We start from the raw sequence: 17,555 nt of genomic DNA, 5'->3' as shown, positions 1-17,555 counted from the left end.
ATATGTATATGTATGTGATCTTTGTTTTCCTTTTGGCTCTCCCACTAAATAGTTAGCTAAAAGAGGTAGGGACATACATACTTTGTTCCCTGCAATAAAGCCAGATACTTTACCCCACCTGCAGACATTCTGAGATTCAGTTAGTCAGGAATGAGGGCGGGAGCGGGGTTGGTACTGGCAGTTTTTCAAAGTTCCTCAGGCGATTCTAGCGTGCAGCCAGGGCCGGGACTGCTTATCCACCCTTTTAAGAATGAAGGAACGGAAGCCCGGAGAGGTCATGTGACTTGTCCAAGGTCTAGCTGCTCTTAGCAGTGGAAATGAAGACTCAGTGGCGCCCTCTCTCTTTACACCCTATAATGTCCCTTCACTTCACTTGGAGAAATTGTTAAAGAGGAAGATTCATTTTTGTGCAGTCCCGTAAATGACTAACTTGTACCTGTTTGCCTAGGATTTCTCTGGTTTTAGCACTTAAAGAAATGAGAAATATGCTTCACACACAGTTGTGAAGGTTAAATAAGCTAATACTTGTAAAGTACTGAGCACAAAGCCTGGCGAGTTATAAGAGATCAATTGCTGTTAGCTTTTAAACTGTTACAGGAGTCTTTGGAAACAAAGCAACCAAGGTAGAAACACTCTTCCTTCCTTCCCTTCCCTTCCCTCCTTCCTTCCTTCCTTCTGCCCTCCCTTCCTTCTTTGCTTTGTTCTTTTTTCTTAGCACAGGTGTAAAGAATGGAGATGTTTCGGGAGGTCTAGCAATTGCTAGAGCAATAAAATACTTTTTCTTTTTCCTTTTTTTAACCAACACTCATTACTGTCAACTTTAAATGCCACCCAGACATCCCCAGGTAGTATAATTTCGCCCTGCCGAGTGAAAGCATTTCAAGGTGCTCAATCATTAAGCAGCTACTTAAAACAACTCTTTCAGGGCTTCTCCTTCCCTTGGGCATCCATGCTTGTCACTCTGTCAAAGTGCATATTTCCTGGAATCAGGCTTCAGCCGACTGCCTAGATGTTGGTATGCCAGACTAATTATTTTTCTAAGGCAGCACTGGAGTCCTCAGGATACCAGCTGAATTTGATCCATGTGGTAGCCCTGAGAATCACAAGATGATAATGATGTGGAACTCAGTCTCCTGGTATTTACTTATTAATTTGCTTGTTGTTTATTTTCTGCATAGGTCAACCAAAAGATGAATGTGAGGGCAACTCCAAACATGGTAACTAGAGTGTTCATTTAGCCTTATCTCACTAGCACTGGCTATCTTTGCGTCTTTAGCAAATCCATATTAGAAATGATGGTTCATTTGTAGGACCATGAACTAAGCAGATGTGCAGCAAATCAGAGAATTTTTGAGAATGGGACTTTGAGGATTACCTTATCCGACCCCCTAGAGAATACTGTTCACTTAATATTTTGTTAATGCAACATTTTGCAATCTATCCAGAAATCCCTCTGGTGTCATCCTTGCCCATCAAATGATGACAAGAAGATTTCGGGAAGCTTCGGATTTTGATATGGTAGGGCAGGGGGTAGGTGAGGGAAGAGGGAATAAATCTTGTGTGGTGACAAGCCAGGGAGCAAATCAGCAAGGAAGGGACAGTCTACGTTGATTGGCAATCAATAAAACTACATCTACAAAGCCATAAAAAAGAACTATTCTTATATATAACGGGGATGAATATCAAAACAATTATGTTGAGACAAAGAAGCCAGGCAAAAAGAGTACACTGCATTCCATTTACATACAGTTCTAGAAAGTAAGAACTAATCTTTTGTGATATTAAGCAGATCAGTAGTTGCCTGTGACTGCAGGACCACCATTCATCTGGTTCCTCAGGTGAGTGACTTGGCATCACCCTTGAACTCTGACCAATCAACTCAGTCACAGGTCCTACAGATTCTACCCCTTAGATGTTGTTCAAATCACCCTTTTCTCGCTATTTTCATGGTCACTCTCTTAGGTCAAATCTTCAAACATCTTATCTCTTTTTAGTAGTCTCTAGCTGACCTCCTTTCCTCTGTTTCCTGCCTTTTCTAATCCATCCTCCATACTGTTATCGGAGTAACTATTAAACATTTTCTATTTTTTAATATTAAAAAATAAAATAGAAAACACCTAAAAATAATTTTAACGTGGAATTATAAATATCTATGTGTCTATCACTGAGAACTAAGAACTGTTCACATTTTGGAATTTCTACTTGGTATATTTTTTAAAAAGAAAAGTTACAATGAAATCATCTTTGTTCTTCCCCAACCTTCTACCCTGCTGATGCTTTCCCGTTTCTAACATTGTCATATATCTGCATGTATCTATTCAGCTCATGCTTTTGTACTTTTACTAAATATCTGTATTTCTGTGTTAAAAATTAATAAATGGTACCTACAACTTGCTTTATTACAAGTCTGTGAGATCTGTATGTTTTGATATAAAGAGGAAATGGGCTCTATATTGCTATATAATATTCTATCATATGAACAAATCACACTCGATCCATTATCTAATGGGTGGGGCATTTATGTCACTTCCCATTTTGGGGTATTAACAGCAATTCTTAATAAACATCCTTGTATATGTCCCTGTAGTGGGATGAGTGATATCCCCAAGTATTTGTTCATATCCTAATCCCTTCAATCTGTGAACATTAACTTATGTGGCAAAAGATGTGATTAAGTTAAAGATTTGAGAGGAAGCTCTTATCCTGGATTATGCAGATGGGCTCAAATTCAATTACATGGATCCTTGTAATAGAGAGGCAGAGGGAAATTCAACAGCACACATAGAGAGGTGAGGGCGATGTGGAGACAGAGCACACACACACACACACACACACACACACACACACAGCCACAAGCCCAGGAATGGCAACAGCCACCAGAACGTGCAAAGGCAAGGAAGGAATTCTCCCTGGGCCTCTGAAGGGAGCAAAATGCTGCTTCCACCTTGATTTCCAACTTCTGGCCGTCAGAACCATGAGTGAATAAATTTCTGTTGTTTTAAGCCATCAAGTTTGTGGTAATTTGTTATGGCAGCCACAGGGAACTAATACATTGTATAATGTACTAGGTATAATTGTTTTCTAGGATTTACACTTAGGAATCACACGGTATGTTACATATACTTTATTCAGAAATTTAGAGAGCGTTCTAATTTGTACTCTCCACAGCAGTATATGATGTTTTCCATTTCTCATATCCTTGCCAGTTGCTGATATTATTGGAGTTTAAAATCTCTGTCAATCCAAAAGGTATGAAAGAGTATTTTATTATTATTTTATTTGCACCTCCCAGATTACTTGCGAGGTTGAGAAAATGTCTGTATGATTCTTGGGTTTCCACCTCACTGAGTTTCCTGTTCATAATCTCCATACATGTTCATTGGGTTGTTTATATTTTTCTTATTATTTCAGTAGTTCTTCACATTTCTGAATACTAATCCTCAGACTGTTACCTATGGTTAAAATATTTTCCACAAGTCTTTGGATTTCTTAACCATTATATTCTGAAGGAGAGGAGCTTTAAATTTTAAAGATTTATCAGATTTGTTCTTTATGAGCCATATTTCTGTATCTTGCCTAGGAAATCTTTCTCTACTTCCATGTCAAAGACTCTCCTATACATTTTTTTTTTACTATTACCTTAAAGTCTGGTTTTTCACATTTGATTTTTAATCTAATAGGAATCCATTTTTGAGAATAGTTTAAGTTGGAATATAACTTCATTTTTTCCTTTATGAAAGTCACTTGTACCATTTTCCCACTGGTTAGTAATACCACCTCAATCACATACAAATCACATAACCTGTCATTTCTGGGTCTCTAGTTTCCCAATCTACAGACCTGTATGCCCATGTTAGTGCCAATGTCACTGCTAGATTCCTAAGGGCTCAGGAAAGAACTACAAATGACCACCAGAATAGAGATGTATCTGCCTGAATCAAGAGACCACAGGGGGGAATGTAAGATCACAAGGAACCATGGAAAAGTCCCATGGAAGGAATTAGTTTTAACCATCTGCTGATCCCAAATTGCAATGTATCTGGTAAACTAAGAATTGCCTTTTTCTTTTGCTTCTCTCTCTCCCGCCCTTTGCAGTCCTGGCTGGGCCAGAAAGAACAGCTAGTTAATTGGGGGTGGGCGAAGTGGGGAGGCAGAGAGAACTGAAGTCAATCATACCCACATTTCCAGAAGCAGGCAACTACTAACCAGGTCTCAGCATGGTGAGTGGGGAGAAGTCCCACCTCTCACTGAATAGTAAAACCCTTGTACTGGACTAGACAGTCTAGAAATATGCAGGCAATGAAATCATGATTTCAGATCTTATGTCCTTTGTAAGCAGGTGAAAATGATCCCACTAAATAAATTTGGAAGGGTCACTGGTAGGGCAAAATAAAGTTGCATCTGATCACCTCCCCTAAGTCATGCGGTCAGCACCTTAGCACCTTACGTGCTATCCCCATCTCCATTTACTCCTTAAACCTCTCTTCATTCACTTGTAGAGTCACTTACAGTTCTTCAACCAACCCACTGGTCGATGCCTCCAGAATTTTGCACATGCTAATCTCCCAGCCTGTAATGCCCTCCTTCCTTCCTTCCTTCCTTCCTTCCTCTCTACCTGGCTAATTCCTAATTATCTTTCAGAACATTGTCTCTCAAACATCACCTTCTCTGAGACACATTCCTCTAACTTCCTCCTTCCATATTTAGATGCAGACTCCTATTTAATAAACCTCTTCACATTATTATAATTGTTGATACTATGATATATTGTTGATTCCACGTGTGCCTCCCCACCCCCGAATATGTCTTATTGTATCCTTGGTGCTTAGCATAATGCCACCAACATAGTAGGCATTCAGTAAATAACTGCCAATGGTAGGGGTAAAGAACAGATTAACAGCCAACACCCAGGATTCTTTTGGGAAATCCCCAAGTTTCTGGAGGAGAGTAAAAGACCTCTGGAAGGTGTATACAGCAGCCAGGAATCAAGAGAAATGATGCTGGTAGCAGAAAACAGCAGAAGGTAGAGCTACTCCTAGACAACGTGGGCATGGCATGCTCAGAAGGGTCATCTTTCAAACCTGAAGGATTTTTCCTGCCATGAGCACCTCAAAAATTACCTTTCCTAGAGAGATGCTCAAGTGAACATAATTAAATGAAAGGAAATTTAAATAAATGTGTAGATGTGTCAGGCACGGTGGTTGGCATACTACTTCATTCAGGAAAGAACTCTTGAGAGTTCTGAAGAAAGCAATAAGCATTTCTGATAGAAATTCTACATGAGGAAATCCCTTAGCCTAGAACATGCAAAGGCAGACAAAAAGAAAAGATGTGAAAATCTGCACATACACACACACACACACACACACACAGGTTTGTATCAGCATTTCATCACTGCCTCTCATGAGTAAGTGCTACTTTCTTGACTCTTTTTCCTGTAAATGATCCTGCTCATAATGTTTATAATAAAATGCAGCAGTAATAAAATATGATGAAAGATAAATGTATGTATTTAAAAAGTAGTTGTACAAAAAACTGTTTATGTTGCATGGCAGACCATTTTTCATACTAAAAGTGGCTAAATTTATCTACATAAATCATGATCACGTTCACTGCTTTTTGCATTGACTTCTCTAAACTCTTCCAGATTTAACCTCTAGTCTTTGTATGTTGAGCACTAGACATCAACAACTGGCTTATTGTTGGTCTTATCTGAAGGTGAACCACTTCTCTCTGGGGGAATACTAATTCCTAAGAAGCCCAATGAGCTGCATTTTTTTTTAACTCTTAGTATTCATTTTTGGTTTTGCCATAAAACAGAGAATAGTGGATCTAGGGTCCAAAAAACCAGAAATGAAGACCCTTAAGAGAGATTCTGTTTCTTTCTATTGTTATGGAATAAAAGGAGTGTCAGAACTGGATTTCATTGCTCTTTTCTAGGCCTTCCTTTCTCAGGTTGAAGTCCAGGGAGGAAGAATGACTGTTTGTTTGCTTCTACAACATCAATCTCTCCCATCTCTCTGCACCCCCACCCATCTCCAGCCAACTACCAAAATCTAAAAACATTTATCGGATATTTTTCTTGCTTGCTAAGGTTTTTGGTGGGGGAAGTCAGAACAAATTTGTCATATACATAAGTTTTGTAACAGTCGTCATCATCTCACCAATTTCAACATCTTCATAAATAAGAACATTATAATAGTCTCTATCTTTTGTTGATCATTTACTATGTTCCTGGACCTAAGAATTTTTCACACATTATCTCATTCACTATTCACCACAACTTCATGGAGTAGGTAATAACACTGTTTTTATCTTATATATGAGGAAGCTGGAACTTAGAAGTCTTAAATGACTTGCCGAAATATCAGAGAGTGAGAGTAGCAGAATCAGGACTGAAACCAGGGCTCGCTGAGTCCAAACCCACATTCTTTACCACTGTACCACACATACGCATACAGCATAAAGTACTCTTCATTGTTTATGGCTTTTTACTTTGGGAATTTTTTGTGGCAACATCTTAATCCCACACCTAATTTCATGGCCACCCAGAAGCACATACGTACAAACTCATCTTAAGGTTGTTCCAAGCAAAATATAACTACAACGGTAAATCTTTTTTTTTTTTTAAGCAGCCGTTCAAAATAAAATATGCAGCAGTTCTTATACTCCCTAAGTGTTTACTTGTGGAGAACAGATTCATTGCACTTTTAACTCTATTATTTTCTGTTCCTCAGTTGCTTTTCTAAAGTCTTTATTTAGAAGCACTAAATCAAAGAGGGAAAAATTAGTGTGATTTTTAAGGGCAGATTGGTTTATAATGATTTTAAATTTTATTCCAGTTCCATATTTGAACATCGCTTACTAAAAAAAATAGTAATAATATTCTTCTTGACAATAAGGCATAAATTATAAATTCCCATATTCCCTAAAATAGACTTTACAGAAAGAAACTTCACTGATATGAAGTTAATTTGAATCCATTTACAAAAAAATTCATGAAGTGTGCCTATATTTGACAAAAATGTGCAATATTTGTACACTGAAAACAACAAAACATTGCTGAATTGAAATACGGAAGACCTAATTCAGTAGGAGAGATATACTATGTTTATGGATTGGAAAATTTAACATTGTTCACTGTCAGTTGACCTATAACAGAGAAAAAAAGAGGTTTAGAGTATGCCACTCCAAAATATGCCTCTCTGGCATAACGATTATTTTGAGCTAAAGGCAATTAAGAAAAAGCACACAAGATGAGCTCTCTGTCCTCCCCCTAAAACAAAACATAAACTCCCATTGTGAAGGTATTCCCTCCTCCCCCTTCCTTACCAGGAAGGAGAACCACCTCATCCTTGGAGAGAGATGGCACGGACAGTCTAAAACAAACAAAACTTACGAACTAGCCCTTATCATCCATTAGCTTCTCTGTATCTTTACCTTAGCACAGTTTGTCACCCCTAAATGCCTAAATCCCTTTTCCTGTTTTGTCACTTCTCTAAAAATTTATTTTCTTTTGTTAAAATTCTACCTAAACCCCACGTTCTAACCACCCCTTCCATTTTTTCATTACTGAGTTCCTCCCACATGTATATGCACCACACGTGTTAATAAATTTGTTTATTTTTCTGTTGTTAATCTATCTTGTATCAGTTTACTTTTCAGGGCCACAGATGTAGAATCCAGGAAAGTAGAAGGAAAATTTTTTCCTCTGCTATCGGGTCAAAAACTATGGGCCATGGGCCAACGCTGCCTGCTTTTGTAAGTAAAATTTTATTGGAACATAGCCATGCCTATTCATTTATCTATTGTATGGCTTCTTTGCCCTCCCCACCCCCACCCCACCAAATCTAAAATATTTACTATCTAACCCTTTAGAGAAAAAGTCTGCCAACTCCTGAGCTATAGATTTAGCATAATCTCAACTAAAATCCATCAGACATTTTTGGTATATAAAAACTGACAATCTGATTCTAAAATTTGTATGGAAATACAAAAGACCTAAGTTGACAATCTTGAAAAATGACAATGTTAGTGGACTGATAGCACCTGATTCTAAAGTTAATTTGGACTGTTAGGGCCCTGCCACCTGATTGGCATTTTTCTTAAACCTTGAGCCTCCTCCTTCTTGATCTTGACTTTTAAGGAAGTCTCTTCTTGAAAGGACCTATTTCCTTGCTGGGTTTGTACAGGGAAAGGAGATGATCTTCATTCCACAGCTCTTGTGACATATTCAGTTCTGATGAAAAGTTGAGTATGTGTGAAGGTAAAAGGAAACAACTTCCTCCATGAAACTCAATGTCCTCCAAGATTGGTACACATGAGGGCCACTCCAAGGGAAAATCTTTTCATGGAATGATTTCTGAGTCAAGCAGTCCCTGACTTGAGTGTCTCCCACCCCTTGGGATTCTTCCACATTGACCTCCTCTGCTATAACCACTTATGAACCTACTCTTTCTTTCTTCCCTCCAGAGTTCAAGTGTGGGCAAAACCAAAATCCTCCTTCTTTTTGTTATTGCTTTTACCTCATGCATCATCTAGGGTCCTCTAACCCTTAGCCTCAAAACAAGCCAGTTAATTGATGAAACTTCTTCTTTTTAATTGGCAAGAGACTTCTAAAAGCTATGAAAACCAGAAGCAGAATAATCAAGGAAATAATGAAACCCACAATTGTCTGACTTATAAAGCTTTGCTTGTTAACCTGATAGTACCAAAATTATGTATAAGATACTCAGTTTTGGTTTGGTCTCATGCTTTGTCTCTGATCTTTGTCATCCTCAGCTCATTTCCCAGTATCCAGAACTGATCTAGATCTTCTCAGACATTTCTTCATATTTTTCCCAGTCCAAGGACTGGCAAACAATGCCTTAAAAACCGAATTTTTTCATGATTCAGCCACCTATATCTCATACAGATGTCTTATTCAAGGTTGGCTTGCAGAGATGAGCCTAGTTCACAAGTGACTTAAAATGCAGTGATGGTTGATGCTTCCCATTCCCAATAATTATGTAGCATTGTCCATATCGTCTCACAGTTAAGATGAAATGATTTTAAAACCACACTGCCTGGTTTTAACTCCCAGCTCTACCTTTGCTCGGTCTATAACTTAAGTCAAATTACTTAACCTCTCCATACTTCCGTTTCCTCATCAGTAAAATGAGGATGATAGTGCTTATTTAGAAGCCCCACTTTGTAAGGTCATGCTGGGCATCCACTGGGATGATAAACAAAATAAAGAATATAATAGAATCACAAAATATTTGTCATATTTTGATTATCACTAATTTTTTCCAGGTCTCGGTTATCAGTTCTGCCCACCTCGGAGTCAATACTGAAGAGATGAGGAGGCAACTCACTTTTCATGATGCCTACAAATTTGGGAGAGGGGCATATCCCTAAAAGAAACAGACAGTAATCTAAATTAGGCAGTGGGCAGCATGAGGAGCAGAGAACAGTACAATAACATTAGTAGAGATATACTCTTCAGATGTGGGCAAGAATGCTACACGAATGCTCCCCCAACACTGTCTGGCCCACTGTCTAACTCAAGTCTCCAAAAAGTGGAAATTGAGTCCATTTTTCTTTTTTTCTTTCTTTCTTTTTTTTTTTTTTAATTCTTATTGGGGGCACCTGGGTGGCTCAGTTGGTTAAGTGTCCAACTCTTGATCTCAGCTCAGAACTTGATCTTAGGGTTGTTAGATTAAGCCCTATGTTGGGCTCCACATTGGGGGTGGAGCCTACTTAAAAATTTTTTTTAATTTTTTTTATTTGAATATAGTTGACACACAATGTTACATTGGTTTCAGGTGTACAACACAGTGATTCAATTTCTCCATATGTTATGATGCTGTACTTACCAAAAGCATAGCTATCATCTGACACCATACAACAGTATTACAATATCATTGACTATATTCCCTATGCTGTGCCTTTTATACCCGTGACTTACTCATTCTATAACCAGAAGCCTGTATCTTCCACTCCACTTCACCCATTTTGCCCATCCTTCAACCCCTTTTCCCTCTAACAATCATCAATTTGTTCTCTGTATTTATAGGTCTGATTCTGCTTTTTGATTGTTTATTCATTTCTTTTGTTTTTTAGATTCCACATAAAAGTGAAGACAAAAGTATTTGTCTTTCTCTGTCTGACTTATTTCACTTAGCATAATACCCACTAGGTCCATCCATATTGTTACAAATAACAAGGTCTCATCCTTTTTTTCTGGCTGTGTCATATTCTACTGTGTGTGTGTGTGTGTGTGTGTGTGTGTGTGTGTATACACCATATTTTCCTTGTCCCTTTGTCTACTGATAGAAACTTAGGTTGCTTCCATACCTTGACTATATAAATAATGCTGTAATAAATGTAAGGGTGCATGTATCTTTTTGATTTAGTGTTTTTGGTTTTTTTGAGTAAATACCCCATGGTGAAATTATTGGATCATATGGTATTTTTTTTCCCTTTTTTTAGGAACCTCCATACTGTCTTCCATAGTGGCTGTATCAATTTACATTCCCACCAACAGCATATGAGGGTTCCTACATCACTACATCCTCACCAACACTTATTATTTCTTGTCTTTTTGATTTTAGCCATTCTGATGGGTGTGAGGTGATGTCTCACTGTGGTTTTGATTTGCATTTCTCTGATGATTAGTGATGGTAATAAGCATCCTTTCTGATGTCTATTGGCCATCTGTGTACCTTCTGTGTCCATTTTTTCTTGTATGTTATTCCCCCTCTCCAAAGAAAGGAAGGAAAGCCCTTCATATACTTAGAAACTGTGGCTTAAGTTTTCTTTCTCTGGGTATATGTTGTTATCATTCTCTTAATCAGATTTGTGATCCTCCTCTAAATTTTCACCAAGTACTGCATTTTCTTCTGCACTATGAACCACAATTGGATGTGGCATTCTACCAAGGGTCTGACTTATGGTGATTATAAGAAGATTATTACTGCTCTATACTGCTCTCTTAATATCCCATTTGGTGCCCAATCTAATCACAGGCTATATCACTACTGAGTTTTAAACTTTACTTTCTGATTCTGCAAGTATTTTATTTAGATATATATGTATATGTCCAGTGCACTAATTCATTTGAAAATGTCTATCATTGAGGCACCTGGGTGGCTCAGTTGGTTGAGCGTCTGACTCTTGATTTCGGCTCAGGTCATGATCTCAGGGTCCTGAAATGGAGCTCCATGTTGGGCTCCTTGGGCTTGCTGCTCAGCAGGGAGTCTCCTTGAGATTCTCTCTCTCCCTCTGGCCCTCCCTTTGCTCATACGGGCTCCTGGTGCTTTCCCTCTCTCTCTCAAATAAATGAATTAATTTTTTAAAAAAAGAAAATGTCTATCATCATTACAAAGGCTACTTTGCTATTTTTAAAAAATTTTACTATGGGGCGCCTGGGTGGCTCAGTCGTTAAGCGTCTGCCTTTGGCTCAGGTCATGATCCCAGGGTCCTGGGATCGAGCCCAGCATCGGGCTCCTTGCTCCGCGGGAAGCCTGCTTCTCCCTCTCCCACTCCTCCTGCTTGGGTTCCCTCTCTCGTTGTCTCTCTCTGTCAAATAAATAAATAAATTCTTTAAAAGAAATAAAAGTATGTTTAAAAAAAATTTACTATGTTCCAATGGGTTGTTGAGAATGGAATTCTTCATCCTGAGAATGAAGCAGAGGGGTCATAAAACTGCATTCTGCAATATTTTCCCTATTTGCTATCTATGCATTCTTTACTGATTTAGAAATTGCTCAAGTTTCCAAAAGAAGAAATGATTTTAAATAGGAATAGTTAAAACATTCTAATGCATTAGTATTTCTCTCTGGGGTGAATGCTAAAAATAGGAGTTATGTAGGTGGAGACAGAAAAACTAAGTGTAAGAGAGGGAGGGAGGAAGCACTATAATTTCTACTCAACACATGGCTATTCAGGCTATTCAAAAAGTGATAGGATTTTAGGTCAGCCAAAAATGTGAAAGATAACCTGAAGAAGAAAAGGGCTTGAGGATATGGTTGCGGAATGCAGTCATCTCTAACTCACCCTGTCTTTGCTGTAAGAGCATTTTATCCAGAGAGAAGGCTTATTATGTCTACCAGTAAAGCTTCTTAATGGAAGCAGTTTTGTTATAAAAACATACTCCCATTTGTGATCTCAAAAAAACAAAGTGGGCTTAAAATATTAGCATTATTTTTTCATGTACATCTTCAGCATGAAAAAAGTTTCATTTTTGAGGTTTCACTGCTTAAAGGTCCAATTGGGCTATTGACACATAATGGAGAAATTCTTAAACTGTGTTCATCAAGATCAGCTAAATGTTGTAAAAACCCCAACATTGCAAGGGTTTTTAAAAAGGTTTATTTCTTGCTCTTACAGTCCAATGCAAGGCTCTCTGAGTAGGAGGAATGGGGAGGGAGGGTCTCCTCCACGAGGGCGTTTGGAGTCCTTACATCTGGGACTCTGGGCTCATCCTGGGTCCTCTGCATTGGGCTGGCAGAGAAGGGAGGAAAGGGAGGGAGTGGAGGATAGAGCCTGGTAGAGATGGCCATTGCGTCCACCCACATTCTTTTGGGCTGACTGTAAGGGAGACTGAGAAATAGAATTTAGCTGTGTGCTCAGAAAGGAGAGGAAACAAGTTTAGTCAGCAACCAGCCAGTGTCTGCCATATAATTTAAATTAAACATCACATATTAGCAGCACGGAAGCTGAATGTTATCCCCAGCTCTGGTTCCTTTGGGCTGGTAGTGAATCCTTTAAAAATTCAAATTAGCTTAAAAATTTGAATATAAGCAGAGTTCACACTAAAAAAAAAAAAAATCTCTTATTTTGTGGTTCTTCAAAAAATCAGAAGGACCTGCATTTCCACTTGACGTGAAATCGCTGGATGAAGTAACAGCTGTCCCCTTACCCAGAGGCCAGCTCTCCAGTTCACCCTCCAGCCTGTTTCACTCACTCAGCTGCCTGGCCTCCAAAGGGGCTTACACCTGCTTTCTCTGGTCTGCATAATGATTTAATCTTTTCGATATTTTATATCTTGTCATTAATATGTTAATAACAACAATTGACTTCAATAGATGGATTTGGGTCAGCAGTTGTTAGACTGTACTTTAAACATGGTGAAAACTACTAGCCAATTCTATCTGAAACTCCCTTTCTTCACAGAAGTAATGGTCTAATTATGAAAGAATTGAGATACATATTTTATTTTTAGCCTAATCATTTGTTTAGTCATAATTCATAGTCTGAATAGGGATGATAATCTATCCAGAACACTGGCTGTTGAATGTGAAAACTTTGCTTTCCTATTTCTTCCTAGGATTAATGCTTGCTGGGCTTGTAATCTTAAAATCGTTTTTATGGACTAAGAGCACTTTACAGAAAAGCAGCCCTCAAGCAACAGGACGGTCGTTGGGTTGATAGCAGAACAGTTTACAGAAATATAACCTACTTTAGGGTTGTTGACCATTGCTATTTGGGGGAAGGGAGTGAGGTAGGGTAGATTTGGTGTGTAGCTATAAAAACAAAATTAAACAAAACAAAACCAAACCCACCTTAAATAAAAGAGAGATCCCAATACAGCTCCTTTGTGTTTCTTTTAGTTGAATTTGAAATTGTTCCACAGTTGACATTGGGAATATTAACCTACTTGGAAGGGGAGATTGTTGGGTGAATTTTAAATGATAGTTATAACTGCTTTGTTTCTTTGGAGAACTCTGCACAAATATCTAAGAGTTGAGTGTTGGAAGTCTGTCATTTTAAAAAGAAGGAAATAGATTATCACACTTAAAATCAGGCAAATTGTCTACAAAGAAATTATCTCTTAATACCCTGGACAGGTGAAAAAAAAATCAACATCCCTAAGGCAAATTAACACTCACAAAATGAAAGTACAACATTATAGTGAGAGCTTTATATCTTTTGTTTGCTTTTTTCTTAACTGAGCAGAGATTAAAGAATTATTTTTTAAGTCACCTGAGGGTTTTAATGTTCCTGGTAAATTTACTTGTGCATGTAATGGCAGCTTTTTTATTGCTTTTTCAATTCACATGTCTGCATTTATATAGAAGTTGCATAAATTCTCTGAGAGAGAAGTCTGAAGTGGATTTGTAAAAACACCGACAAAAGAATTGACATTATTTTTCATTTTTATTCTTGATTTGGGTGAAAGGAATAAGCTACTGGTTCAATTTGAGACTTAAGTCAGCCGTTGGTATCAGGGAATAAAGAAATAGCATAATCACAAATCCTGGTAAAGACAGAATAAAATATCTCTTCTGAGAGAAAATGAGTAGAAATTTTTTTTAAAAAATCACCTTGAGTGACTATCAAGGGGAATTGTCCCTGGAGAAAAATAAGTTATTGGATGATGTGGGCTGCAAGAAGCCCACTGGAGAGGACCAGCATGGTCCTAACTCACCCAGCTATAAATTCTCACCCAATGCTAGGAAATCGGAATTACTATCTTCTTGTTCCAGATGAGGAAACTAAGGCTCAGACAGACTGATCAACTTGCCCAAAGTCCATAAGCTAAATAATTGGGGCTGCAGGAGTTCAAGTTCAAGGTCTCCCAGGCATGAAAGCTGGAACTGAGAAAAACAAGGCATGAACGTAGAGAAACAGCACACCAAGAGAGAGACTCAGGTTGCACAAAAATGGACAGCAGCTTAGGTTTTTAAATGTGGTTCCCTCACTAGATGACTAAAAGGAGGAAGTTTCAAAAGACCTGAGGCAAAGTGGGCTGAGGGATGTAGCAATTCTCTCTGCAACTCCCAGACACCGAGGCCAGGAGTGTGGGCTTAACCAGGGCACTTTGGTACCAGAAGGATACATGCTGGACAGATTCCAAAAGAGCAATAAAAACAATAAAGGGAACAGAGATTTATCTGTTGGAAAGATACACAAATCTAAGTGCCTTGAGCTTGCTCAAAAGGGCAGGAGGGTACCATGGACGGCAACTCTTTGAAGTGTGTATGGCACTGAGGAGAGAGAGTTCTGCCGTGGGGGTGTACCTGGGAATTGGAAGTGATGAAACATGGACAAGAAACCCCTAAGCTGACAGCAGTAAATGTTTTTTGGAAAAGTTACAGGGTAACTCCTTCAGGCTCTGATGTTTAACTTTCCCTGACTCACTCCTTTTCTGAGATTCCAATGTCTCCGGAAGAAACCCTTGTCCTATGCAGCCCCCACTGCTGCATGAGGAGTGCTGGCTGGATTGGCCCTCAGGGATGCTGCTCCCAGGGGCATGGCCACGGGAAGCTCCAGATGGGCTGGGCAAGGTGACTCATTTGCTTTTCCTCCCATGGTCATTTCTATGAGTCACATACTTTCATCCAGTCCAAAATATGGGAAAGTAACATCAAAAAGCCTAAGATGTCGTTATCAAATGTTTAATGAAAAAGAAAAATCCCCTCTCATATGATCCTTAAAGAAATGTGTATTTAGTCTTTCCATTTTGTTGCTATTGCTTTGATTTATCAGCATCCAGGAGGTGGGGTGAGGAGAAGGGAGGGGGCAAGCCAGACAGAGAAAGATTAAGGCAGCTCTGCACTGCTGCTCTGAGGCAGTGACCCAAGCTGCTGACCCCTGAAAGGAAAGGTCCAGCTCTTGTCCAATAAGCAAGGACTCCTCTGCTGAATAAGACAAGAGTTCTAGTCAACTGAGTATTCTTCAGCTCTGTGTTCGTAAGAAAGAGCACAGTGCCCATGTCCAGTTGGCTGGAGACCGGGTAAGGTGGTGGGCGATGTGGAGCACGGACTTGGACATCAGATGGATCTGGATTTGAACCTTGGATCTGTCATCTACTAGCTACGTGATTTCAGGCAGGACCCTTGATTGCTCTGAGACTTCTCTTTCAGATCTATAACATAACCATTATAATAAAAATAATAGTAATGATAATGCTGACATGCCTACCACTGATTGAGCTGATACTCTATACCAGATATTGTTCTATAGACTTTACATATATTACTGCATGTAATCTTCGCAACAACCTTACAGAAAGGTATTAATATTGTCCCCATTTTCCAAGTGTGGAACCTGAGGCAAAACCAGTTTAAAGTACTTGCCTAAGGTCATGTGAATAGTAAGTGGCAGAGGCAGCATAGCATCTGCCTCCTCAGGTTGTTGTGAGGCTTACTAGAGGTAAAGCAGCTAAAGGTATTAGTTCCAACTAAACGTACAACCGTATACACGCTTTTTTTAAAAACTAGAAACAAGGAAAGGAGAACTCCCTTTCTAATTGCCCCAATTGTTACCTCTTTCTTTTTAAAATAAATGAATGAGCCTCTTTACTATCAACATCCTAAGAGTAACCCACAGTATTCCTTATATTTTAACCCAAATTATCTAAAGTCCATAGAGATGATTTGCAAAAAAGCTGTAGCAACACTTGATACTAGGCTAGTACGTACTCCCCAGCTCTATTCCAGAAACTGCTGTGTTCCGACAGTCAGTCAAAATAAACATGCAGAAACCACCGACAGTTTACTCTCAGTAAACATGTTTACAAATCCAGGAGCATACTTCAGAGCAAAATAAAATATCTTCTCTACACACACACACACACACACACACACACACTTCTAATATGGTATTTAAGACCATTTTTGAAGATGATGCTGAATAAAACTTTCTCTCTCTTTCTTCCTTCCTTCCTTCCTTCCTTCCTTCCTTCCTTCCTTCCTTCCTTCCTTCCTTTCTTCTTTCTGTCCTGAACAAACTTTCTTATCCTGCGTGTTGATTAGTGTATTAGTCTGGCTGCCACAGAATACCACAGGCTGGATGGCTTAAGCAACGTAAATTTATTTATTCACAGTTCTAGACGCTGGAAAGTTCAAATCAAGGTTCTAGCAGGGTCTGGTGAGGGCTTTCTTCCTCGTTTGTAGATGGCTGCCTTCTCACCGTGTTCTCACAGGGCCTTTCCTTCTTACATGTGAAAGAGAGGAAGGAGAGCCTTGTAAGGCTACCAATCTTATCAGAATAGGACCCCTACCCTTATGACCTCATTTAACCTTAATTACATCCTAAAAGCTTTATCTCCAACTACAGTCGCATTGGGAGTTAGGACTTCAACATAAGAATTCTGTGGGGGACACAGTTCAACCCATGGCAGTTGATTAGTCTGAACTGAATTTTATGTAGAGGCCTACATATTTCAGAGACTCAATTATGATTCATTAAAATTTTCTATAGATTGTGGTCACCACTAGACCAGTAATTGCCAAAGGGCTGTGAATCAGGTGTTTGTGTAGTCTGTGGACAGATTAAATGTAATAGATAAGATCTCTTGGTAAAGCAGAGTGAAAAGAGTCTCAGAATATAGGGTGGTGCTATCTAAAAATAAGTCTTGATGGCTATTGTGCTCCTAACACTGAAGGTATTTTGGAACATAAACAAGTTACCTAAAAGCAAAAGTTAGATCTGGAAAGGAAAGGGCCCATTCTGCTGAAGGAACATGTTCTTTCCAAATGGTTTGCATAATTTCCTATGTAGCTTTCATGTTACAGAAAACAAACACTTAGGTGTTTGGATGACTAGGTAGACCAAGTTTCCGTGTG

The 17,555-nt window shown here is 38.8% G+C and overlaps 1 protein-coding gene across 26 annotated transcripts in view; it reads right to left on the bottom strand.

Moving 5' to 3' along the window:
• ANKRD55 (ankyrin repeat domain 55) overlaps positions 1-17,555 on the bottom strand; it is a 496,355-nt gene that overhangs the window by 174,798 nt on the left and 304,002 nt on the right. For 15 of the 26 annotated variants that reach the window (XM_073905461.1, XM_073905462.1, XM_073905453.1 and 12 more), the window contains one exon: positions 16,812-16,923. The exons of 6 other annotated variants lie outside the window; for them this stretch is intronic. The gene's annotated coding sequence lies outside the window, so the exon portion shown is untranslated. Of the gene's footprint in view, positions 1-13,547; positions 13,716-16,811; positions 16,924-17,555 lie in introns of those variants that run through there. 5 more of the 26 variants (XM_073905457.1, XM_073905456.1, XM_073905460.1 and 2 more) reach the window with 2 other exon arrangements.

Source organism: Callorhinus ursinus, unplaced genomic scaffold (genome assembly GCF_003265705.2).
Source record: "Callorhinus ursinus isolate GAN/ISIS: 27379988/994484 unplaced genomic scaffold, GSC_fseal_2.0 scaffold23, whole genome shotgun sequence".
In the NCBI taxonomy this organism is placed as follows: domain Eukaryota; kingdom Metazoa; phylum Chordata; class Mammalia; order Carnivora; family Otariidae; genus Callorhinus; species Callorhinus ursinus.
Note: the sequence above shows the minus strand (reverse complement) of the source record. Positions and strands in the feature narration are given on the sequence as shown.